The 26187-nt window shown below is 34.3% G+C and overlaps 1 long non-coding RNA gene across 2 annotated transcripts in view; it reads right to left on the bottom strand.

Annotated features, from left to right (window-relative positions):
• Positions 1 to 26187, bottom strand: part of LOC308353481 — a 136959-nt gene that overhangs the window by 104953 nt on the left and 5819 nt on the right. Inside the window, exon 2 of one of the 2 annotated variants that reach the window (XR_013967784.1) lies at positions 17764 to 17876. This is a non-coding gene — a long non-coding RNA (uncharacterized lncRNA). The remainder of the gene's footprint in view (positions 1 to 17763; positions 17877 to 26187) is intronic. The other variant, XR_013967785.1, reaches the window with a different exon arrangement.

Raw genomic sequence — 26187 nt, 5'->3', positions numbered from 1 at the left:
AAATTTGAAGGAGGGTCATGTAGATGATGCTAAGGGGCTTGGTCTTTGCCTTATTGTTAATGGGATAATTTATGACCCAACCAGACTCATCTGATAACAAAATAGAGTACAAGAACTGGGACAACAAGTTTATTACCACCAGACAGTTGAGCACACCAGAGTACATGCTCACATACAATAGAGAGTAGTAAGTCTGGCCAGGGGTTTATCGATCTTATTAATTAAAAGAACCAGCTTCTAGTTTTGTTAATGTGTTCTTCTGTATTTCTGGGTTCTAATTCATTGATCTCTGCTCTAATCTTAATTATTTCCCTTCTTGTGCATGAGTTAGGTTTTAATTTGTTGTTGATTCTCCAGATCTTTAAGGTGTAAAAGATAGTTTGTATATTTGGGAATTTTTTTTTTTGAGTGATTTTTGGCTGGCTATATATTTCCCCCTTAGGACTGCCTTTGCTGTATCCCATAGGTTTTTGGATCAATGTGTCTTCGTTTTCATTGGTTTCCATGAATTGCTTAAGTTTTTCTTTGATTTCCTGGTTGACCCAAACACTGAAGTTTTTAGAAGGAAGTGGGCTAGGGGAATGGGTGAGCCTTGTGATGGGTATTAAGGAGGGCAAGGGTTGCATGGAGCACTGGGTATTATATGCAAACAATGAATCATGGAACACTACATCAAAAACTAATGATGTATTGTATGGTGACCGACATAACATAATAAAAAAAAATTTAAAAAAAGAAGAGAGTAGAATGTTTTCGGTAAAGGAAGAACCCAAAAAGATTTGCTTATTTATTTTAATAATTCACATGGCAGTAAAAAGGAGAACTAGAATAAAAGAAAACCCTTTGGGAGTCTGTTGCAATAGTTCCAATAATGACATGAGACTGTAGCAATGGGGATGGTAAAGAAACAGAAAATTCAGGAGATAATTTGAAGTAGAATTGATACTGTAATGTTACCAATTAAATGTGCAATGAGAAGGAAGAGAGGAGAAAATATCCAGGCTGCTTCAAAAGAACTTACCACAGAGAATGTATGTATAGTGACAACTATTTAAATAGAGAATTTTGTAGGAGGAGAAGTAGTGAGGAACGGGAATGGAAATGAGGTTATACAATGAGTTCAATTTTGAGCATGTTAAGTGTAAAATGCCTTTAGTAGACCAGGAAATTGAAAATCTACTGTGGACTGAGAAGAGAGGTTAATTTGCAGAGATAGTACTCTCACAGCAGTTATCCACATACAAAGAGTAGTTGAGGCCATGCAAGTAGATGAGGTTACCCATCTCATTTACAAAGATCTTGAGAAAAGAGACAGCTAAAATTAGTCTCATAAGAAGCACTGATATTTAATAGTTCTCCGTAGAGAAGAAGCCTGTGATCAAGAAAGGGAAGGAATGACCAGAGTTAGAAGGAGAATTAGCTAAGTGTGCTGTCTTGGAAGACAAGGACAGAAAGAACTAAATAAGTCAACAGAATTAAGTGTTTCAAGATAAATAGGGCAAGATCTGAATAAAAGTGACCAATAGATTTAGCACTTACACAGTTACTAGTGAGTAACCAAGGGTGATGCAGTAGAATGCCGGAAGGCACTGGCATTGAAGGATGTCTTGAGATAACAAGGATGTGGAACCACCGACTGATTCCTCTTCCAGTTAGTTAATGATGAAGAAAAGAAGAAAGATTGGGTGGTAGTTTGAAAAAGAAAAGTATTTTTTCTTCCAAGTTTTTATTTAAATTCTAATTAATATACAGTACAATATTGGTTTCAGGAGTAGAATTTAGTGATTCATCACTTATATACAACACCCAGTGCTCATCATAACAAGTGCCAGATAGTTGGTTTTTGATCATTCTTTGTAAACTGAAAAGTCAGAGGAGAAGAAATTATTACTGTTGCAGGAAATAGAGACAGATTTGATAGAGCAATACATAGGCAAGTGGGATGGGATTTGACCTTGAGGAAAAGTGAGACATGTCTTCCTTTAAGACTGGAGAGAAGGTTACAAGACAGAGAGTATTTTAGGAACATGCAGAAAGAAAAAGAAAAAAAAAAAAGATGAAAAAATTGAAAGGTTTCCATTTTAAAAGAGTACAGCTAAATCATGATATATGTTATTCAGTAAATGAATTTGAAACTACTAATGACAAATATGTAAGATTTTACATTTAATTTTAAATACTGAGAAATAGATGTGGAATATGGTTTTTATGGTTATCAGTGAACATTTATTTTCTCATCTGCCCAAAGATAGTGGCAATTGGATTTGACAGATATTGCTCTATGTTAGCTTGATCTTACTGAATATTTATTGTAACAAAGAGCAGGTAAAGAACTGATAAATGAGCTCCTATTCTGTGCCACGTGCTGCTTATCATGTTTTTCAAAAGCCCTTTGACAAAAGCTTTGTTCACATTCATAGAAAGTGAAATCAGATCTCAGAGAGGTTAACATTAGTTGATCACATAACTGGTTAATAATGGAGACAAGATTCTATCGCTAGAATCTGTGAGCTAGCCATCACACCAGGGTACTTCTCTGGTAGGGCTGTCTGCATTTTCAACATTAACTTTAAATTAAAATTTGAGAAAACAGTATACTTATAAGGGATGACTGAAAATGTCACTTGACCTTTATCAGTGGACAGATAGAGAAATGATTGAAGATGTTAGAGAAATGGATCTATAACCTTTCTTCACTGGTGGGAGCAGGGGACTAGGAAATTTGGGTAGTTAATGTTAATATTGTTTCACTTACCCTTTCAAACTAATTAGTTCTGGAGGCATCAGACTAAAAAATAAGCAGGACATTAGTAGGGGAAAGGTAAAAAGAAAACCTATAACCATGGCAGGAGCCTATTTATGACCATAGAATCATGTTAGGATCAAAAAGTTTTACATAGGTCTTCAAAACCGATTTCATGGAGAACTAGAATCAATAAGCTGTATTAAGTGGACTGTGGTCCTATGGCTAAGTTGAGCCTTAGGACAAGCATGGCCTCAGCTATCTGCCACAGGCTTACGTAAGACCTGAAAGTTAAAAGTAATACCTCAAGAAAAGGATCATTTTAGGTTTATTTACATTGAATATTATGTTCCTTTGACTAATCCCGGGAATAACTTGCCAAGTAAAAACAACAATGTTTAGATTAACTAGTGTTAGAGATCTTAGTATTATCTTAGTATTATAATTAGTATTATTGTAGTTAGTATTATCTAATACATTCATTTTAAAATCCAAAGAATCTGGCAGGACATGTCAGTAAGATTGCATTATGGTTGCATAATTTTTCCAGATGCAAGGCCTAGTTGTTTACGGAAAGTCACAAAACTTAAGAAAGATTGACCGTAGTAAAGGAAATTATAATTATTGCTTGCTTATCAGTTTTCCTCTATGCAAGTGTATTGAACAGGGAAGCATGAGGTATTCAGAATTCTTCAGTGCGGGCTATTTGTCACACAGAGTCAATATATTTCTGGTATATTCACTATGATTAATGTAGTACAATTAGAAAGATGTATGTATAGGCATAGACAAGACTCATTTTATGGTAAAGAGGAACCATTTTTAATTCTTTTTCCAGCTTCAATCTAACTATTTTGTTTGTTCAATAACAAATTTCAAATGGTGTTCGCTCAATTGAACCAAATGGTCATAAGGAAAAGGCAGCTGCAGACTTATAACTAAGCAGATAGTTTGGGGGAACACTGTCATTTTTCTATTTGTTCTACCACTAGTGATAATTGGGCTTACTTCCTAGCAGTTGGATACTTTCTGTATAAAAGAAAATATAAAACTAAATTGCAGACGTTATGCCAAGGCTAAAAGAGAAAAGAAATGAGGAGACATAATTGAACCTGTAAAGGGTTCATTTGTAGATGGGACATTTCCTCCTGGGAAATGAAAGATCTCACAGCACTACAATGAATATACTTCTGATTTATGGTAATTAATTCTGAATGTGGGTTATCTACCACATTGCTCACTATAGAAGATGAATTGTACAACTGAATTATCAGGGTCTTGGAAGTAAAATTAGCATAACCTTAGCAGAAAGTGAAGTTTTGTACCTCATCTTCACATTGCAAGCATAGATCAAGCCATCCTGTCTTATTTCACTGCCCAGAGGTCCAATTATAAAGAGGAAATGAAGCAAAGAAGGAATAGCTTTTCTATGTATTCTTCCATGACACAAGTTTTTTTGGATATCACACCAAGTTTAGAGGAAGATTGAGATACTTTTACCCCATTAATTCTAACCTCAAGAAAAGAGTCAGATGAGACTAGATATTGTCCCCTGTGGAAGAATGCTTCTTTATATCCAAATTTGGAATGGGATCGTATAGTCAAAAATGTTGAAAAGTATTCATACTTGTCTCTACTGAAATGAAAAATAACTAGAAAGCATTCCTAACAGAAAATTTGGAACAGCCTTTACTTGAATGCGTGTGCTACTTAATCTTGGACGGTACATTTGGACTTTAACCATAATTACTGACTGTACCAATTAGAGTACCAATTAGGGTACCAATTAGCTGCAAAATTCAACATCAGCATTTAGTCCACAGTTATTTCTAAAAGAAAACAACTGGTTATGTTCATTATCTCTTTGAACTAAAGTGGTAAGTTAGTTTAATCAAAATGCTAGACACAGGTTTAGAGAGACAGTTATAACTTTAAACAATCGGTACCATATGTTCAGGAGAACAAACTATGGTATCATTTATACAGTCAGAATCAAACACAGTGACCAAATTTATACAAATTCAAATAATCACAGAACAGAAAAACATAAACCATCTGAATGTTTCCAAGTATCTAAGATTCCCTTTCTAATAGAAAAAAATTTGAATTTTATATTACCATTTTTTGTTACTTAATTATTTTATTAGACTTCATGTCTTAGAGCAGTTTTAGCTTCCGAGGAAATTAAACACACCAAAGTGGTACATTTGTTACTATTGATCAGCTGACATCAACATATCATTATTACCCAAAGTCCATAGCTTATATTGGAGCTCACTCTTGAAGTTGTACATTGTGTGGACTTGGACAAATGTACAATGGCTAATATGTACTATTATACTACAATACAGAGTGGTTTTGCTGTCCTAAAAATCCTCTGTGTTCTGCCTACCCATGCCTTTGTTCCCCACACCCCCAATCTCTGGAAACTGCTGTTTTTTTATAGTCCCTATAATTTTGCCCTCCCTGAATGTCATATAGTTTGAATCATTCAATATGTAGCCTTTTCACACTAGCTTGTTTGATTTGGTAATATGCATTTAAGTTTATTCCATATCTTTTCATGGCCTGATAGCTCATTTCTTACTAATGCAAAATAATTCTGCATCATCTGGATGTACCTCAGCTTATTTATCCATTTACCTCCTAAAGGATATTTTTGTTGCTTTCAACTTTTGGCAAATATTGCTAAAAATGTTATAAACATCCACATGCAGGTTTTTGTTTGGATTTAAGCTTACAGGTTCTTTGGGTAAATCCCAAGGAGTATGATTGCTGGATCATATGGTTAGAGGATGTGTTTTGTAAGAACTGCTAAACTATCTGCCCAAATGGTAGTACCATTTTGCATTCCTACCAGCAATAAATGAGAATTCCTGTTGCTACACACTCTCACCAGCATTTGGTGTTGTCAATGTTAGGGATTTGGGCCATTCTAATAGATATGTAGTAGTGTCTTGTTGTTTTAATTTGCGTTTCCCTGATGACATATGATGCAGAACATATTTTCACATGCTTATTTGCCATCTGTATGTCTTCTCTAGTGAGGTGTTAATTTGGGTCTTTTGATTCTTTTTGTTTCAATTGTTTTTATTATGATAAATTAAACATAACATGGAATTTACCATTGAACATTTTTAAAGTATTGTGAATTATTTATTGATTGTGACTTAAGCAAATAAAAACAATGAACTTATTTTATAACAAATATAACTTCAGATTAGTCTATTGTGTCCATCAGAAAGGGTAAAAAATGGAAATATAATTAGATATAGTTAGTACAAAACTAACTTTTACATATATAGTTAACTATATAACTATATATATATAGTTATATATATATATATATAAAACTATATAACTAACTATATAACTAACTTTTACAAAGAGAAAAATAAATTCAATAAGACAGAGGACTTTTTTTCCTCTTCCATACCTATTTAACAGTTTTTAAGTGTGCAGTTTATTGATATTAAATACATTCCTAATGTTGTGCAAAAATTACCACCGTTCATCCCTGTCTTGTAAAACTGAAACTCCATACCCATTAAAGGATCACTCCCCATTCCCTGCCAACCACCATTTACTGTCTCCATGATTTGGATTACTCTATGTACCTCATTTAAGTGAAATCATCAGTGTTTGTCTATCTATGAGTGGTTTATTTAATTTAGCTTAATATCCTAAAGCTTCTTCCATTTTATATCACAATGCAGATTACTAACCACTATAGATCATATTATATGATTTACCTCCTTTTTCAGGCTGAATCATACTGATACAATTAGTTTTATAACTTGCAAGTGTTTTCTCTCATTCTGTGCATTGCCGGTTTGTTCTGTTGATAGTATCTTTTGATGCACAGGATTTCATAATTTTTATGAAGTCCAATGTGTCTGTTTTTCTTTTGTTACCTATCCCTTTGGTGTCCTATCCAAGAAATCATTGTTAGATCCAAAGTCAAACAGCTTCTTTCTTGTAGTATCTTTGTCTTTGGTATCAGGGTAATGCTGACCTCATAGAATGAGCCAGAAAGTACTCTCTCCTCTTCAACATTTTGAAAAAGTTTGAGAAAGATTAGTATTAGTTTTTGTTTAAGTGTTTGTTGAATTTAGCAATAAATCCATTGGGTCCAGGGCTTATCTTTGGAGATTTTTGATTACTACTTACAGAATTTTTTAAAGATTTTTTTTATTACTACTTACTACTTACAAATTTTTTAAAAAGATTTTATTTATTTATTTGACAGACAGAGATCACAAGCAGGCAGAGAGGGAGAGCGGGGTGGGGGAAGCAGGCTCCCTGCTGAGCAGAGAGTCCGATGCGGGGCTCCATCTCAGGACCCTGACATCATGACCTGAGTCGAAGGTAGAGGCTTAACCCACTGAGCCACCCAGGCGCCCCCCTCTACTTACAGATTTACTTGGACTTTCTATTTCTTCATGATTTCATCTGGGAAAATTTTAAATTTCTAGGAATTTGCTCATTTTATCCAGGTATTCCAATTTTTGGCAAATAATTTTTCATAGTACTCCCTTAAATTATTTATTTCTGTAGAATTAGTAGAAATGTCTCATTTTCATTTTTCATTATAGTAATTTGAGTCTGTTGTTAGTCCATCTAGCTACAGGTTTATCATTATTTTTTAATCTTCTTGAAGAACCAACTTTAGTTTTATTGGTTTTCTCTATTATTTTTCTATTCTCTGTTTTGCTTATCTCTGCTCTAATCTTCATTTTTTCCCCCTACTGTGGGGTTTAGTTGTTCTATACTGCTTCTTTCAGTGCTATCCCCACCCTTTTGGATGTTGAGCTCACAAAATTACATTTTTTAATATTTTACATACAAAAATAAAACCTAATGATTTTTAATGTATTAATCTCTTAAATTCTGTTTAAAGAAACAAGATTTGAAGTTACAAACCAAAATTAAAATAACAGTAGCTTTCAGACTAATAATTTTTGTCTTTACATGTATTAGTGTCTTAACATATATTGTTTAAAAAATAAAATAAAATAAAATAAATGTATTAGTGTCTTAAATCATGTACAAACAAAAAAGTACAGTCACTAACCATTATTATAATAACATTAGCCTCTATAAATGTCCTATATTTACCTTTACTGGGATTTTCATTCCTCCACGTGGTTTCAAGTTACTATCTAGTGTACTTTCATTTGGCCTTGCAGGAATCCCTTGAGTATTTCTTGCAGGGAAGCTTAGTGGTAACAAACTTCCTCAGTTTTTGTATATCTGAGAATGTTTTAATTTCTCCTTGACTTTTGGAGGACAGTTTTGTAAGGTATGGGATTCTTGGTTGATTTTTTTTTTCCTTTTAGTGTTTTGAATGTATCAGCCTATTGTCTTCTGATGAGAAATCTCCTGATGATACCTTCTTTGTGGTTATTTCCTCCTTTCTTGCTGCCTCCAAAAGGCTCCCTTTGTCTTTATCTTTTGAAATCTTGGGTATAATTCACCATGATGTGGGTCTCTTTCTCAGAATTTGCTGAGCTTCTCAGATGTTTATAGCTATATCTTTCATCAAATTTGGGAAGTTTTCAGTGATTATTTCTTCAAATATTCTCTCTGTTCTCTTTTCTCTCTGTTCCTCTTCTAGGACAACTATGATCCACATGTCAACCCACTTGACAGTATTATCACAGGTTCCTTAGTCTCTGTTCAGTTTTCTTCAGTTCTTATCTTTCTGTTCCTTAGATTTGGTAATTTCCATTGTTCTATCTGCAAGTTCACCAATTCTTCATTCTGTCTTCTCAAGTCTGTCTAAGAATCCCCCTTATGGATTTTTATTTTATTTATCATACTTTTCACCTCCAGAATTTATTTTAGTTCATTTTCTTTCTATGTATTGATATTTCTATGTCCATTGTTTAAGCATTATTTTCATGACTTTATTTACACCTTTTTGTTGTTTGACAGTTTTAAGGCAGCTCTTTTAAAGTCTTCTTTTAGTATATCTATCATCGGGGCTTTTTCAGGGCAGTTACTGTAGTTTCTTTTACCTATGAATGGACCATACTTTTCTGTTTCTTTGCATACATTTTGATTTTCTCATGAACACTGGGCATTTGAATGTAATTATGTGGTAACTCTGGAAATCAGATTCTCCCCACCCCTCTGCCCCAAGTTTACTGTTTGTTATTGATGCAAAATGAACGAACATTTCTAAAAAAATTTTAAAGAGAAAGAAGAAGAGTTTTATTGAAGTTCAAGCTATGATAGCTGCCTGGAATACACAATTTCCACAAAGAAGAGAATGGTTCAGGGAAAGAACATTTGGTGCAAGGTTATATATGATTTTTACACGAAGAGCTACTAATCATCATAAAGAAGGGCCTTCCATGGGCGCCTGGGTGGCTCAGTGGGTTAAGCCGCTGCCTTCGGCTCAGGTCATGATCTCAGGGTCCTGGGATCGAGTCCCGCATCGGGCTTTCTGCTCAGCAAGGAGCTTGCTTCCCTCTCTCTCTCACTGCCTGCCTCTCTGTCTACTTGTGATCTCTCTCTGTCAAATAAATAAATAAAATCTTTAAAAAAAAAAAAAAGAAGGGCCTTCCAGAAATTTACAGACTTTGTCTTATGTTTTTAGTATGTCTAAGGCTGTATGACTTTAATCTTATGGGAACAAGGAAGGATTTTTTTCTTTGTTGTTGTTCTTTTTTTTTTTTTTTTCTCCTTTTATTATCTTTATGTTTGGAATGTTCCTTTTGGGTTATATTTTTAACATAGCAGACACACAATGTGTGCTTAAGGCAGAAATAGAGCCCATCCTATGAGGTTTTGCTGACTCATTTCAACCTTGGTTAATGTTAAAGTATAACTTCCCTGGGAACCAGAAGTAGGGCCCACAAATACTAAAAGTTGAAGTGCTTATCAGTTATTATTTTTGCTTTTTATAAAATTGTTACAACAGCCTATGAGTGGTCTTTGTGCCAAGGATCAGACTAAGCTATAAATTTAAGGTCTTCTCAGGTCTTTTCTGGGTTTTTCCTTGAGCATGTATTGTCTTTTTCTAGTTTGACCCATAAATGCAGGTATTTTTGAAAGTTTTAATCTTTAAAATATGATTCCCCAAAGAGAAAAATAAAGAGATAAAAAAAAGAGTGCTGGTCTGAAAGTCAATTCAGTTGTAGGGCGAATAACTTGCAACAACTGGGGGAGATGCAACAATGGTTGCCCATCTCTTTGCCCCTTTGTTATCAGAAGCAGTAATCCATATCAGAACACAGAGCCCTGATATTTGGAGTTCAGGATCTTTTTAGCCCATTCTGGCTCCTGCAAATTGTGTGCAAGCTGTTCCAGGAACATGTGCACATCTGCCTACCACATGGTTAGGTGTAGGGATTAGGTAAGAGCTGAAATTTACTAAAGTTAACCACAAGTTACCATCGAAATCCTTCAAGTTGCATGCCTTCAATAGACTCCTAAGTTCCAAAATAGTCGTATCAGACAGATTCTGCCAGTGCAATTGTTTAGGTGAGAAGACTGGCTCCTGGTCCTTCCTACTTTGCAATTTTTACAGAATCCCGTTGACCCATTTTTTTTTTTTTAATTAGATTGTTTGTTTTCTTATGGTTGAGTTTGAAAAGTTCTTTGCATATTTTGGTTAATAGTTCTTTATCAGGTAGGTCTTCTGCAAAATAGGTCTCCCAGTCTGTGGCTTGTCTCTAATTCTCTTGACATTGTCTTTCATAGATCAGGCATTTTTAATTTTAACAAATACAGCTTATCAAGTATTTCCATTATGGATCCTGTCTTGGTATTATATCTTAAAAAATCATTGCCATACCCAAGGTCACCTAGAGATTCTCCTGTGTTATCCTTTGAGAATTTTATAGTTTAATGTATTACATTCAGGCTATTTTTATCCTTTTTGAGTAAAATTTTGAAAGGAATCAGTTATGTCTTTATTTACTACTATAATCTTTGCATGTGGGTGTCCATCCAGTTGTTTTAGCACCATTTGTTAAAAGATAATCTTTGCCTCAATTGTATTGCTTTTTCTCCTTTATAAAAGATTAGTTGATTATATTTATATGAGCATTTTCTGTGCTCTCTATTCTCTTCTACTGATCTGTGTGTCTATTATGTTACAAATGCCCAAATGAATTAATGGCTGCGGCTTTATCGTAAACCTTGAAGTTGAGCAGTATCAGTACTCCAAACTTATTCTCCTTTCGTATTGTACTGGTTACTCTGGATCTTTTGCCTCTCCATGTAAATTTAGAATTAGTTTGCCAATATCCACAAGATAATTTCTTGGGATTTTGATCAGGATTGCACGGAATCTATAGATCAAGCTGGGAGGAACTGACATCTTGACAATATTGAGTCTTCTTATCTATAAACATAAAATATCTCTCCATTTGTTTAGGTTTTCTTTAATTGTCATTAAAGTTTTGTAATTTTTCTCATGTAGATGATGCACATGTTTTGTTAGATACCTAGTTATTTCCTTTTGGGAGAGTGAAAATGTAAATGGTAGTGTGTTTTCAATTTCAAATTCCACTTGTTCTTTGATGGTATATAGGAAAGCAATTAAAAATTTTACATTAACATTTTATCCTGCAACCTTGCTATAATCACTTATACATCCTAGAAAGTTTTGTTCTTGTTCTTAGTTTTGGCTAATTTGCTCAGATTGTCTTAATTATAATTTTTAGTCTTTCCATTTTATACTTATAACTCCCCCTATTCCTTATTACTCTCATATATATAATCCAATCAGTGTCAGAAAGTAGCTTGTTGGATCCCAGAGTCACTCACTCAGGAAGTCATCCTCTCTTGGGATGCGTCTGCACAACATGAATTCTGTATGTAAGAATTCTGTACTTAAAGCTCAGCCTCACTCCTACTGAAATAGTTGACACTTGTAAATGATGCTTCCTATGTGTAAGTTTCCTCAGACTCCCAGTGAGTGTCTCTACTCACTCAGTTCCTAACAGTACTACCCTTTCTAAAAGATCCCTTGTCATGTTAAAGCACTGTTTGTAATGCTGGCATATCAGATATTATCTAATAGTCTACTGACATAGAACAAACCAATTAAATCTTTGGGCATCCACAAAATTTAAAAAAAAAAATGCAACTGCTACAAAAGAGTACAGCAACTCTTTCTATATATGTCCATGTATTACATGTATCATATAAATGTAGAGTGACAAAAAATTGAATTGTAACTCATAGTTAATGTATACTGTGACCAGATTTTGAAACAAAAAATACCCACCCCATGATGTATTAATAAATTTTAAACTACATAGAAACAATATCCAGAAAATAGTAGAGCATGCTGTTAAATGACTACTTTAGAGTTAGATAAGAATGGACAAAAGACATATGGAGAGATGGGGGGAATTTTTACTGTTGCATAGAATGGTAATGATTAGGTTTTTAATATTTTCTTCCTATAAGAAGAAAAAACAAATTAATGGTTCTTTCGGTTACTGTTTAATAAAATTCCATTCTTTGTAATGCTGTCTTCAACAGAACTACTGTCTTTACAAAAAGAAACCAACAAAAACAATGTTTAAATTAAGTTTTTGAGCATGATATGCCTTTTAAATTGTTTTTGTGTGTTTTCAAAGCATTAATAATGGGAAAAGAAGATTTGTTAAAAAAGGATTCATTAACTGGCTTTATCTTCTACAATATCAGTAGAATAAGAAACATTATTCAGAATAAATCACGGCTGCTAGCTCTCTCTATATATGTCTGTGTGGTTAATCACATAGATACACAAAGTGATCTTAATACAAGACTGTTATTTGAAAATGGAACTTTCAGCTACCCTTATAATTGCGGCTCAAAAATATGGTCAAAAGATAACCTTTTGCATTAAACATGAACTTCAAGGCAACCATCTGGCATGATATATCCCCTAGACTCTACGTATGAGTGAATATATATTTTTTCTGCCATATTGTTGTTCAGATACAAATCAGAATTTATTTTGTGGCATGCAAGCAATGAGGAGAGCAAAGAGATGTAGCAAAAGGCATCTGACCTGGAAGACCATTTTTGCAAACCCCTTCTCTTTTTGAATCAAAACTCTGTGTGTGTGTGTGTGTGTGTGTGTGTGTGTGTGTGTCTAAAAGTGAGAAAGAAAAAAGAAATACTAGATATAACTTCCACATTCCAGGCAGTTATTTAATCCTTATGATAACACTTTAAGGTAAATGTTATCTTCATATTATGGATGAGGAAATGGAAATCAGAAAAACCATGTCTGATTCAAGCTAAAATGTTTGGATCACTCATGATATTTAATAGTTTTTGTATCAGCAGCATCCTGCAGAGCAAACACTTACCTCATGCTTCTCCTTATCTACTGATATCCCATCTCTGTCCCTGGTAGGGTACTGCCTTTCCATTCCTGATTTCTAAATTCATCATCCTATATTAAAACATACTACCCTTGAATGGGTGCAATATCCTACTGGGTACTAAATTTTAGTAAATTTTTGAAAGAAGTTTATAAAGAATGTAATCTTCTCATTCTGTCATTCTAGAGTTACTTTCTTTTTCATAACACCTTAAAATTTGAACAGTCAGTGTAGTGAATTTCCCACCATATTTAAAAATAAAGTTAGCTGCATCTCTAAAATTATAATATCATTCAATGTAATAGCCATAATAACAGCAAAATTCTAAATATGCCAAAGCCTTATTGAAAGGGATGAATATCTAATGGCAAGATTTCTGTAATGAGAACAAACTGGTTGGATAAATAATTTAGGACATGATATCTTACTTGGCTTCCCTTGAATCATAGTATATTTGTTGATACTTGATTATAATTTTTATATATATATTTATTATTTGTATAAAATGCCTAATTCTGTGACAAATTGAGTAAAACATAGGATGACCTTTATTGACACATATTCTAGAAAAATAAATGTCAATTTTTTATTAACACATAATGAAAGTTAATACTAACTAATGTTATTTATTTGAGGTAAGATATTCTCTCCACCTGTTTGACCTAAAAATATCCTTTCAAAACGTCTTACCATGGGCTCAAGTTTGGAAGAAATATGTTTTTAGCATTTATGTGAAAGATTTAAGTCCTTAAGAAACACAGATTTCTGAATTTTAGCATTTCTTGGCACTTTATAAAGATTAGTTTGAGAATCCACAGTGGTAGTTCCAAAAATGTTGGTAATTTAAAGTAATCAAACATGTCTGAGATATTCTTCAAAGGTTGGTTAAACATCTTATAAAATTCATTAGCAAATCCATCTGGACCAGGGTCTTTTCCAGATGGGAAACTTTCATTACCGCCCATCATTTTTCATGGTTTATTATAGGTATAGTTTTATTTTGGGAGGGTTGCAGATAGTTGTGTACAATAAATAAAGCAACACAGTCATTTAATATTCACTCCAGAGATCCTTCTGTATAAGCACACATAGAATCATATGTAAAAGTAAAGAATGGTATATTTGATGAGTCTGAATTATCATAGTATTTCTTTTATTTGCAAACTTAATTTTTAGTATTATTTAATGTTCTACCTCAATCTAATTAGTATTCACAACATTTAAGGATAATAATCAAACTGTAAAGTCTAAATGTACAAACTCACAGTCTATATTTATTCATGTATAGATAGTATGACGTTCCTGAAGTAGAATCTCACACACAAATATATTCAGTTATGATTCAGAAATGTGTACTTTTTTATTTCAACTGATGAAAATGTGATATGCATTATTTAAAACAATACAGTCTTTTCTTTTACTTTGAAAACTCCAGTAATACCTGAGATGTAGTATCTTGAATATAATATATAAACTCCCAAAGAATGTCAAGTTCTTACAAATTGATGTTTTATGAGACAGTCACGCTGAATTAATTGGTAGAGAAAGACAACATTCACAAACATCTAGTATCAAATATTTGCATATTTGTTCAATTAAATTTGACAAGTATTTGTGATTATTACTTTTAAGCCAGGGATGTCATAGGTACTAAAAATAAATATAAAATATGTAAAATGTAGATAAGAATTTAGAAGGGGAGGTAGAATGCAAGCTAGAAACTGACTTATAGTTGATGAGTGAGGTAAAAGAAGCACGTACCTAGTGCAAGAGTGGATAAAACAGGTGTTCAGGTCTCCTTGGATGTTATAAAAAGCCCCACAGATGCAGAGATGCTGAAAAATGCTCTTCCGGCAAATGCAAAAGAAAGAAGACTACCAGAAGACAAAAGGAACTGCATGTGTGTAGACCCAGCTTTATACACCCAGAAACTTGCAAGGTGCCTCTTTTCTTTACAGTGGCAATATACTATTGGTTTGGCTGATTTATTCCCCATCCAGTTAATGAAATATAGAATTAGGAATTTAAAAAGAACACACCCTATTCCTCTTGCACCATGGAAGAGAGCATAAATTAAAGGTAGACCAGCATGTTGGGGGCATGTGATCTTAAAACAATTCATGTGAAGATTCATCAGATAAGTTTAAAAATACATTTAAATCAATGCCTCTGATGAAACCACTAAACAGGCCAAAACGTACCACTGGCAAAATTTTACTTATGCTTGAAATGTTAGCTAGGATCAAGCAACATTAGACAAGGACATTTAGCTGAGCTGTAACCTACTTTCCCTCTAGGACTGAGCTGATGTCTTTTATTATCCCAAGAAATTTTTTATAATAAATTCAGTTGAGGTGTTCTCTTCCTCATTTCTTTTTTCCCCATAGAGCATAAGGCAAAGTTGGTTTACACAGCTCAATCTCCTTCACAGCCTGGGGACATTCTCTTGTAGTAGGAGAATCCTTCTTTTATAGAAATACACATACACACATACCTATACACACACACACACACACATACACAGAGCTGTTTCATTCACTGTTGTCAGAAGTAATTTGTTCTAAAGGGAGGGAGGTGAGTAATAAGTGCCTGCACTAATTCACACTTCAGAGAGGACACAGATGGGTCATTTGATTACATATCACAATTGACCTTCGAATGGCAGCATACCCAGAGGTAGAAAGACTGTATTCCCCAAAAGGCAATAGCTCTTATCTTGCAGACCAAATCCATTCTACTGTTGGGGCTGGTGAGCTAATATATCCCAGCTCAGGGTGGGTGATCTAGACTGAACAGCCTGTGTTGGCGAATGGAACTGAATGTAGAACAGACCTGGATTTCGAAGCTGGGGCCCGTAAGAGCAGAGGATCGCCCCCGCTCAGTATGGGGCCAGAGATATTTCCAATCTCGTAGTGCCTCTGTTGCTGAATGCCAGTGACTCTGAGCTATTCTTGAGGGAAATACACACACAAACCTAGATTTTACAATAGAGGTTTTATCCTGAGAATGACTTTCAACTGACCCTTCTTCACTATTTAAAATTGGCAAATTGATGATTAAGAAGGGTCACATGTAAATACTTCCCTAATACAATTCTACTGAGCATGAAATTTCAATAGGTATATTTGGGGAAACAAATATTAGTTTGAGGAAAGTCTGAACTGAACAAATAAAATAAGTTAGATTTCAGAACTCCTCAAAGATTTCCTTCATATGTTTTATATAAATTCTGAATTTCTACGAAAGATAGGAAACTGTGAATATTTCTCAAATTATTTAAAGGTGAAATAATTTCTATCTAGGAAGTTGTGTGAGTGTTTCCCTGAAGACTGGTAAATTAAGAAGTGCTGGTTTAATAACTAATATTGATTCACAAAGCTTAGGTTCTGTATGTCTTGAGTTAGCAACCAGGAATATGTATTTTTTTTAAAGATTTTATTTATTTATTTGACAGAGATCACAAGTAGGCAGAGAGAGAGAGATGAAGGGAAGCAGGCTCCCTGCTGAGCAGAGAGCCCGATGCGGGGCTCCATCCCAGGACCTTGGGGTCATGACCTGAGCCGAAGGCAGAGGCTTTAACCCATTGAGCCACCCAGGCGCCCCAGGAATATGTATTTTTAAGACAATCATCAGTGAGTTTATTTAGCCAACCTACTGATTCAAACCAAGAGCAACGTCTCCAACTAAGTAATTTATCCAAGTTTTATTTATTTATTTTTTAAGTTAGGGGCTGAGGGTGACAAGAGAAAAGTTGGACATTCTTGAGGATCCTCCAAATCTCAAGAAAAGAATGAGAATAAAGGCAGCAACAGTTGGGATGAATAGATAAGATTTTTAAGGGTATCTATTAAATGAGAATTATTCTTAGAGATCTGACATCTTAAGTCAATAAATTATCGTCTTAGTTTATAGAATAATCTATTGCAATTTGATCTCAAGATATTGGTTGAGCATCTACTCTGTACAGACATTTACCAGAAATGGTTTATAGTTGGGGATGGCAGAGGGTGAGAGTTTATGCTATTCTATACTTGGTGAGGTTCGATAAGGTAAAATCAAACATAAAGCATCAAAGCAATAGTGCCAAGAATCACATGGTGAGGCCAACATAATAAAAACAGACTGCAAACATGTTATGTCATGTGCAAGGGGGGAACGAATGAGAAGGGGATTTAGATCCTGACAGAGGTAAAGTGGAAAGACTGTGTGAAAGGATTGGAGCACAGTTTTGAAGAAGCAGACCATGCAGAGGAGGAGGGCATGGTAGACTGAAGAGACAATTAAGAAAAATAATATATAGGGAGAGAGGTGGAGGACCCGTTAAGAAAAGAAATAGTTTCATTGTATTGGATTATAAAATCGTGGGAGGGTGTAGCAGGTTTTAAGTTAAGAAAAATAGGTTAAAGTCAGATCATGGAAGATCTTGAATATCATACTAAAGAGCATAAAATTCCCTTTATAGGTACCGATAAACTTCTGAAGGTTTGGAAAATGTTCTAAAGAATAGAATTGGGAAACTTAGGGAGCCATGAACAGCAATGGATCAAACTCCTGATCAGACTTAAGTGGAAAATGAAAGTGAATTACAGCATCTTACTTCCCCAGGTGTAAGTTATTAGTAAGCAGCTCAAGTCCATGCTAGGTCACTCAGAGATGTATTAGTCACTGGATTATACACACCTTTATTTGTATCCAACAGAATCAGCCTTGGTAGATTGTCTTGATAGCATGTTACGTATTTTGAAGAGCTCTGATATCTGCATCGATGAAAATATGAAAGTGATTTCGCAGTTCTGTGTTCAAAGAAAATTGCATTTGCATAGTAAATAAGTGTCGGCTTTCTCTTCTATATCCAATGAGCAGTATACAGGAAAGATAAAAGGTAGTTTCTATCTTTTAAAGTTTGGCTAAATACACATATACATACATACGGCTAACTCACAAAGTTGTTACAGCCCTGATGCACAATTTCAATCACAACTCTTTCTGCCATACCACAGTACAGAGGATCCAAACATTGCTCCTTTGTGTTTTAGTGGCCCTGTCACAACATCATGGGCCAGGACAAATGCTGAGCACCTGCATTTACAAACAGCTTTATAACTATTTACTTTCCTGAAAGTTTGGAAGATAATTGCAAAAAATAATACCTGCATATTGACAGAATGATATTTCTGTGTCATTTTTAAATAAGCACAATCAACTTACCAATGACCTGTATGCACCTGTTGGGTATTGCACATCTTGGACTGCACAAAACTGGGATTCAAAGTCAACACTACCATTCATATTTCTTATTCCACATTGATTTCTGTGTGGTGTTTGCCATGGCAATCACAAACACAACTTCACAAAAATATTGACATGATTAAAAGGCATATAGTGGTATCTAATGTTGAGACTGTGATCTACTTCAGCTTGTTTGGGCAGGGTTGCTGTGTTTCTTTTGAACATATTGAATATTTCAGGGCATGTCCAAGAGCTCACTGCAGTACCACACGGGGTCTTGGCACACAATTTGGGGAACAGGTCACAATGTCTACTTTTAAACATCTGGCTAGGATATGAAAACAGCAGATGATGACTGGGGTATCAGGGATAATGTGTTTCAAGGCACAAGAAAATGACTTGTGAAGAAGCAGTGATAAAAGGAGACAGCCTTGTTATAGGTAAAATGGAATCTCAAAAATGTTACAGTGAAAGGCTCATATACATTCAAGCTATACTTTCTGCCCACTGACCACTATGGCAAAGTAGATGTCATGGATCAACCTCCTGTCTCCCCTATTTAAGGTTGCCTTTAAATATTGTTCTTACTCCGCCAGGTTTGTGTCAATCTCAGTGACCAAAATTAGGGTATCTTTGATTAAGAGTATTTAGTAATACTAAGTTAGTACTCAAACAATACTGCTTGTAATTAAATAGTAGTCTTAAAATATTGGGAATATTTTATATATATATATATTTTGGATTCTGTAAGAGATTTAACCCTCCACTTTATTTCCCCTATGAGAAGTTACTTTTCTTTTAGCCCTCACTGCGACATTGGAATGAAAGTGTTGCCTGCATACCAGCCTCTTAGTGACTGCCTTCAGTGTCTGCCTGGTGAAAATAATTTTTAAAAACCCATCCTTTCCATTTACAGAAACTACTGTCTGGGGTATGCAATTTCAAGGACAGTTCTCTTAGGCACATGGCAGACTTTTAAAACCTGTGACCAACTTTTAATTCTTTGACAGCTTGGGAAAATAGATTTAATATCCCAAGAAGTTTTGACTTTAAGAAAAACTGTATCCTGTGTTAACCCACCTCTGTTATCAGGTGCTACTGCCCTCATGAAAGAAATAATAAAGCCAAGTCACTGTTTTTATCACTATATTTAGTAGTGATGAAGCCTTTAAGCAACTAATAATATTTTTTCATGAATATTCCATAATTCCATTTTTGGAATTTTGAACTCACACATAACCTTTGGAGGCATAACCTAATCACATTATAACCCAATCAAATCCTAAATGTCCTCTTTTTTTCTAATCTGTCAATTCTATTTAATGTTAATATCAGAAACACATTTTCACAGAATGAAGAGATGTTTGATTACGAAAGGTCAAGGCAAAATACCAGCATATTTAACCAATACATTTTTACAGACTGTTTATAGAAATTATCTGAGTTGCATAGCAACAGTCTTTTTAATTACTACTTGCTATCCAGACTTTAATAATTTAATTAGTATTTTTTGCTTCATTAAATTGCTACACCCAATAGATTTAATGAATTCAATTCATGGCATGTTTTAAAAGGATTTTTTCACATGTTGCTGTGCAACTCAGAATATGAACCATATTTATCTTCTATTCAGACATAACATAACAGACAAAAAATATATTCCTTTTAGGTACATATAACTGGTTTTCTTTTTTTTTTTTTTTTTTTTCATTTAATATTTCCTTCAGGGGTCCAGGTCTATGAATCATCAGTCTTACACAACTCACAGGACTCACCATAGCACATACCCTCCTCAATGTCCATAATACAGCCACCCTATCCCTCCTCCCCCACCCCCCAGCTGGTTTTCTAATCTGAAAAAGAAAGAGTTAATTAGAGTCTTTCCCTGACTGACTTATTTCGCTTAGCATAATACTCTCTAGCTCATCCATGTTGTTGCAAATGGCAAGATTCATTCTTTTTGCCGGCTGGGTAATATTCTATTACATACACATATTTATTTATGATATGTACATATGTATGTATATACATATGGGTAAATGTGTGTATATATGTGATGTGTGCATGCACACACACACACACACACAAACATCTTCTTTATCCATTTATCAGTCAATGGACATTCAGGCTATTTCCATAATTTGGCTAATTATAGATAATGCTGCTATAAACATTAGTATTTTTGTATTCTTTGGGTAGAGATAGAGTAGCACAATTGCTACCTACTGTCTTGAAGTACTCAGGAAACTACTGTAAATTGATTGTTATTATAAATTAACACATGACTAATATTTGAAGGTTAGTTTTCCTTTCACTTCTAATGTGTTTACTGTGCATAGATATTTACAATTGGGGGCATTATGTCAACAACATTTGTTATTAGCACCCCACAACCTCACTATATCTTCAGCTGAAAGTCTCATAAACACCTTAAACTCAATTGGTCAAAATGGAATCTTTATCCCTCCAATCCTCAAAGCTTTTGTCTCACAATCTGCCCCATGTTAGTAAAATTACTTCAATGTCCATACAAATACTCAATTCATGAATATTCTTTGATTTCTCATTTCCTTCATGCCCTATGTCTATTTTAATACATTCTGTTGGTTCTACCTCCAAAATGTATCTAAAATCTGATCACTCCTCTCTATCTGTTCTGCCACCTACGTACACCAAGACACCATCATATCAAGATGCAATCATCTTAAAGTTGTTTTTCTGAATCCACATCTCTCTATATTCCATTCTTATAAGCAGTCACTAAAGAAATCTTTATATAGCATATTAGATCATATAACCACAGGCTCCCAGTCTAAATCCCTTCTATGGCTTCCTTTGGCTCTTAGGGTAAAATTCATCCTTCAGGCCTTGCCCTGACCTGGCCCTTCCTTATTCCCCAACGTCACACATTATGCTCATAGTTCACCACATTCCAGCCACACTGACCTTGTTTTGCCTTCTTGAATGTTCAAGTTCTTTGTCACATCAAGACTTTTGTATTTGCCCTTCTCACATGCTCGAACACTCTTACTGCCCTTCTTTTCAGAACTGGCTTGTTATTACCCTCCATATCAGCTATTTAAGCACCACCTTTCCAGAGGTGTCTTCTTGAGATCCTTATCTAAATATTTCCATTTTCCTGTTCCTGCTTACTCCCAACTCCTCAGTGCTGTTTCTCCTCATAGTAGTTACCACAATTTGTAGTTATTGTGTTTGCTTATTTACTTGTTTATATGTGCTTTTCCCACTAGAATATAAATGTTCTTTTTTTTAAGCTTTTTTTTAAAGATTTTATTTATTTATTTGACAGGCAGAGATCACAAGTAGGAAGAGAGGCAGGCAGAGAGAGAGAGAGAGAAGAGGAAGCAAACTCCCCACTGAGCAGAGAGCCCGATGCTGGGCTCTATCCCAGGACTCTGGGATCATGACCTGAGCCAAAGACAGAGGGTTTAACCCACTGAGCCACCCAGGTGCCCCTAGAATATAAATATTCTTAATACAGACCTTAACTGATAATTTCACCATTGTATTTCTAGTACCCAAATAAAGATTTAAAAAATTGTAGATAATACATATATATTTGTTGAATTCATTTTTTTAAGATTTTATTTATTTATTTGAGAGAGAGAGAGAGAGTGAGTAGGAAAGGAGCAAAGGGAGAAAGACAGATTCCATGCTGAGTACAGTGCTGGACATGAGGTTTAGTCCTACAACCCTGAGATCAATACATGAGCTGAATTCAAGAGTTGGATGCTTAACCAACTGAGCCACCCAGGAATCCCCGTCGAATTAATTCTTGACAATTAAAGTGTATTAGAAACTTGTAGATGAGAATTTCAATACAACAACTTTAAATAAAAATGAATACATTCAAGGAGCACTCTATGTTAATTAATTTTTTAAATTGAACACTTACTGTGAGCCAGACACTATGCTAAGTACCGAGAATATAATGCTTTCATGAAGTTACAGTATATATGAAAAAAAAAAAAAAAAGACTTCACAAAGGCTATCCAAGGTTTACTTGGGAATAGAATATGCATTATGTATTAAAAATGGTTATGTTAGACTATGGACTGAAGGCAGAAAAAAATACTATAAGCATCCCTTTCTATTCATCGTCATTAATTGGTTTAATCCACCTAAATTAATGAGGTGTTGAGTTATATTTTTGAGATGAGAGGAATAGAAAAAGACATGATGCCTTCTTTCAAGTCTCCCATGGAAGATAACATATTTTTTAAAAAGTAGAAGAGTGAAAATAGTATGTATCTATAAAGCAGAAACAAAGTACATAATGAAGAAGGGTGAAATTCTAATGATAATTAGAATGATTTGGGGGGATTGTTTAAGACAATATGATTTCATAAGCCTATCAAAATATAACAGTCCATAGAACTTTGACTATAAGTCTTGAACAGATAAAATTGTTTTTCTTCCATACATATTTTCCCATAAATCATTTCTTTTAATCTGAACATCTGAGTTTCAGTAATTCCCCTGAAATTATATAAAAAGTGAAATTAACACATACAATTTTATATATATCACATGTATTTTCATTTTCTAGGGAGAAGAGAAATAATTTTGAGTCTGTGACTAAAATTGTTAAAAACTCTAAACTGGATAATTTTATAAAGTATAATCATGTCAATGCAGGAGGCAGAAATTACTCAATGGACAAATTTTCTCAGTAATTCAGAAAGGTAACTATGTAGCTCCATGCCAAAAATGGATTTTTCTGTGTTCTTGTATGAAATAAGATATAAATAAGAAATATACCATTAAAAACAAGCAAATACTTAAATTCTGTTACACAATTTCCTCTGATTTTTCCAACTAGAACTTAGCTCTAGAAATCAATGACTGAGTAAGTGATAACATCAAAGGTTTGTTGATTTCTATATTAGGTCAGTTTTTTACAAATAAATATTGATGCATATATCACAGTCCATTTCTCCAGAAAAAGGCATATTTTGGAAAATCTAGAGCTGCACTGTCCAATATGATAGCTACTAGCTACATGCGACTATTGGACATTCTAAATTTGACTGACCCAAATTAAAATATGCTATAAATGGAAAATGAACTCCAGATTTCAAAGACTTAGTATGATAAAAATATGTAAAATATTACATCAATAATTTTTATACTGGATCTTAAGAAACAAATTTTTCTTGGGGCTTCTGGGTGGCTCATTCAGGCCTCCAACTCTTGGTCTTGGATCAAATAATGATCTCAGGGTCATCAGATTGATGCCTGAGTTGGGCTCTGTGCTTAAGGCAGAGTCTGCTTGAGATTTTTCCCCCTCCCTCTCGCCCCTTCTGCTTCTCCCCTCTGGTCATGCTTCCTCTCTAAAATAAATAAAAGTAAAATATTAAAAAAAAAAAAAAGAAGAAGAAGAAGAAGAAGCAGAAGCAGAATTTTCTTATCCTAAAATTATTTCCATGGCCCAGCCATTGCTTGAGTATACATTAAATCATCAGTAAGAAATTATAATATGGGATATCATGGTGTATCTCTTGCTAGTTTTAATATTGCATTTCCTAATGTAAGGAGATTTCATATCAGTTTTTGAGAAGCCATTGTAAAGTTCTACATTCTGTATTGTTCAAAGTCCCTTTACTAAAGGAAGTTGTTCTTTTGCTTTCCTTTATCTAGAAGTATGTCCACTTATTAAAAGCTTGCCTTCCTGAGAAAGTAATAGAAATAACTGTAATGAGCAGAGATATTAACCTTTTCAAAAAGTTTGTTCTTTCTCATTTCCACCCCTCAAAGTCATAACTGAAAGTTAGTAAAATGATTAAAGGAGCCACAATTATCTGAAAATATATACATCTAGATTTTAGTAAAACCCTTCAAAACTGAGTTATATTATTTTTACTACAGTAATTTGGTTCACGCCCCTCTCTCCAGAAACATACACACACTCCTTGTCTCAGGTTTGTCTTCCCTCAACCACTACCCTCCTTGCCCTACTATCACAGGTCGTCTCTAAGAATGAAAATTGTTTATCCTTCTAGCAAAGACCTGTTCTTTTTCTCCTCCAAAGACAAAGTGCTCACTTTTATTGTCTCTCTCATTATGGCACATTTATCTAAGTGGAATTAATATAGTACCTACCACAGGTTACCTTAGCTGATTGCTTACAAGTTTGAAAATGTTAATATTCAAGGACATTAAAACCAGAATAAAATAAATTAGATCTTTTCAAATAGGAGATATTTTAACGGGCGGTCTCATAAAATAAAATAAACATTCTAAAAAATGAAGCCTATAAACATCAGGAAGATGGATACGTTGACACCTCATTCTGCATATCTCTGTTTAATAATATTATATTTCATTTCTTATGCTAAGAAAACAGCCATTACCCAAAGCAGCCACTCGTAAACAGGCCTTGTGAACAGATTGCATCCTTGTTGGTGGTATGATAATTGAAATAAGTTTTCCAGTCTTTTATGAGAAAATACCAGATGTATAAAATACCTATTAATCAACTCACTTGCTTTTGCAAACATAAGTTTCGGTACCGATGGCTATTAAAGAATAAATTCTGCATGAAAAAGAGAAGTGTGAGAAAATATCAAAGAATTAGCTAAGTGATTCATCTGTGGGCTGCCTCTGAGTTTCCACTGACGGCAGTATGGGCAGTATAATTATCAACCCCTTGAGGGCAGACTTACAAGCACCATTCTCAGTTTTTCTCCACTGTTTATCCTAAGATTAGGAGAACAGGGAAAAAGGGATCGTCATGGGGTAGTTGAAAATGTAATCGACCATCCAGTCCCACCAATTTGTATCTACTCTTTTCATTAATGTTTCTTATAAGTTTTCCTTTGTCTATCATCTTTTTAAACTATAATACTTAGAGTCAGTACTTCATAACGCCATGAAACCAAAACTTTCATCTTCCAACAACAATATTTTTGCACTCTACTTCACCTCATCCTTTCAAATACAAACAAAGGAACAAGAAAATTGGGGGAGAGAAAAATGTCACAGGAATGAGGATAGGGAAGGTAGCCTAGAAGCATTAAAGTGACAATAGATTTCCCTGAAGTGCTCGTGAACATACTGGCATTTTCTTGGCTTAAACTGTCCTTAACTGCCTTTTCCCTCATGCAAAAGATGAAAGAAGTTGCATTCCTAGAGAAAGAAATAGGTAATTTTAGTAAACTTGATTTTCTTTTTCTGTTTGAATCATGACTTTCAATATATTCCCTTTACAGCAGTCTCTCGAGTGGGGACAACATGCCTTACTCAGATCTTCTTAATGTTTCTGTATTTCAAGTGCAAGGCTTTAGCTGATAGAGTCTGCTTTTATTCATCTCAATGTCCTGGGTAAAATAGAGGATTTCTTTTACTTTTTTACTTTATTGTTATTATTATTATTTTTTACTTTTGAGCATCAAAAGGCAGATGTTTTTATCTACTTACTTAATTTGCATGTATAGCACTTATGTAAAATGTATTTTATAATATCATCTCAATCTCAGAAAATAGTTTTCTTTTTTCTTTTTTTTTTTAAAGATTTTATTTATTTATTTGACAGACAGAGATCACAAGTAGGCAGAGAGGCAGGCAGAGAGAGAGGAGGAAGCAGGCTCCCTGCGGAGCAGAGAGCCGGATGCGGGGCTCGATCCCAGGGATCGTGACCCGAGCCTAAGGCAGAGGCTTTAACCCACTGAGCCACTCAGGCACCCCCAGAAAATAGTTTTCATCACAGACTTCACTTTTAGCATTCCTTCTATTCTCTGTCTGTTAAATTCTGAATATTTAGGGCAAATACTGGGAGATCATTTTTGACTTCAGGCTTTTTCATTCTACAAACGTCACTAAGGCATACATTAGCCAAAACTATAAGGTTGATAG

This window comes from Martes martes, assembly GCF_963455335.1.
Source record: "Martes martes genome assembly, chromosome: 12".
Lineage (NCBI taxonomy): Eukaryota > Metazoa > Chordata > Mammalia > Carnivora > Mustelidae > Martes > Martes martes.
The sequence above is the reverse complement of the archived record's forward strand: the minus strand, read 5'-3'. Positions and strand labels throughout refer to the sequence as shown.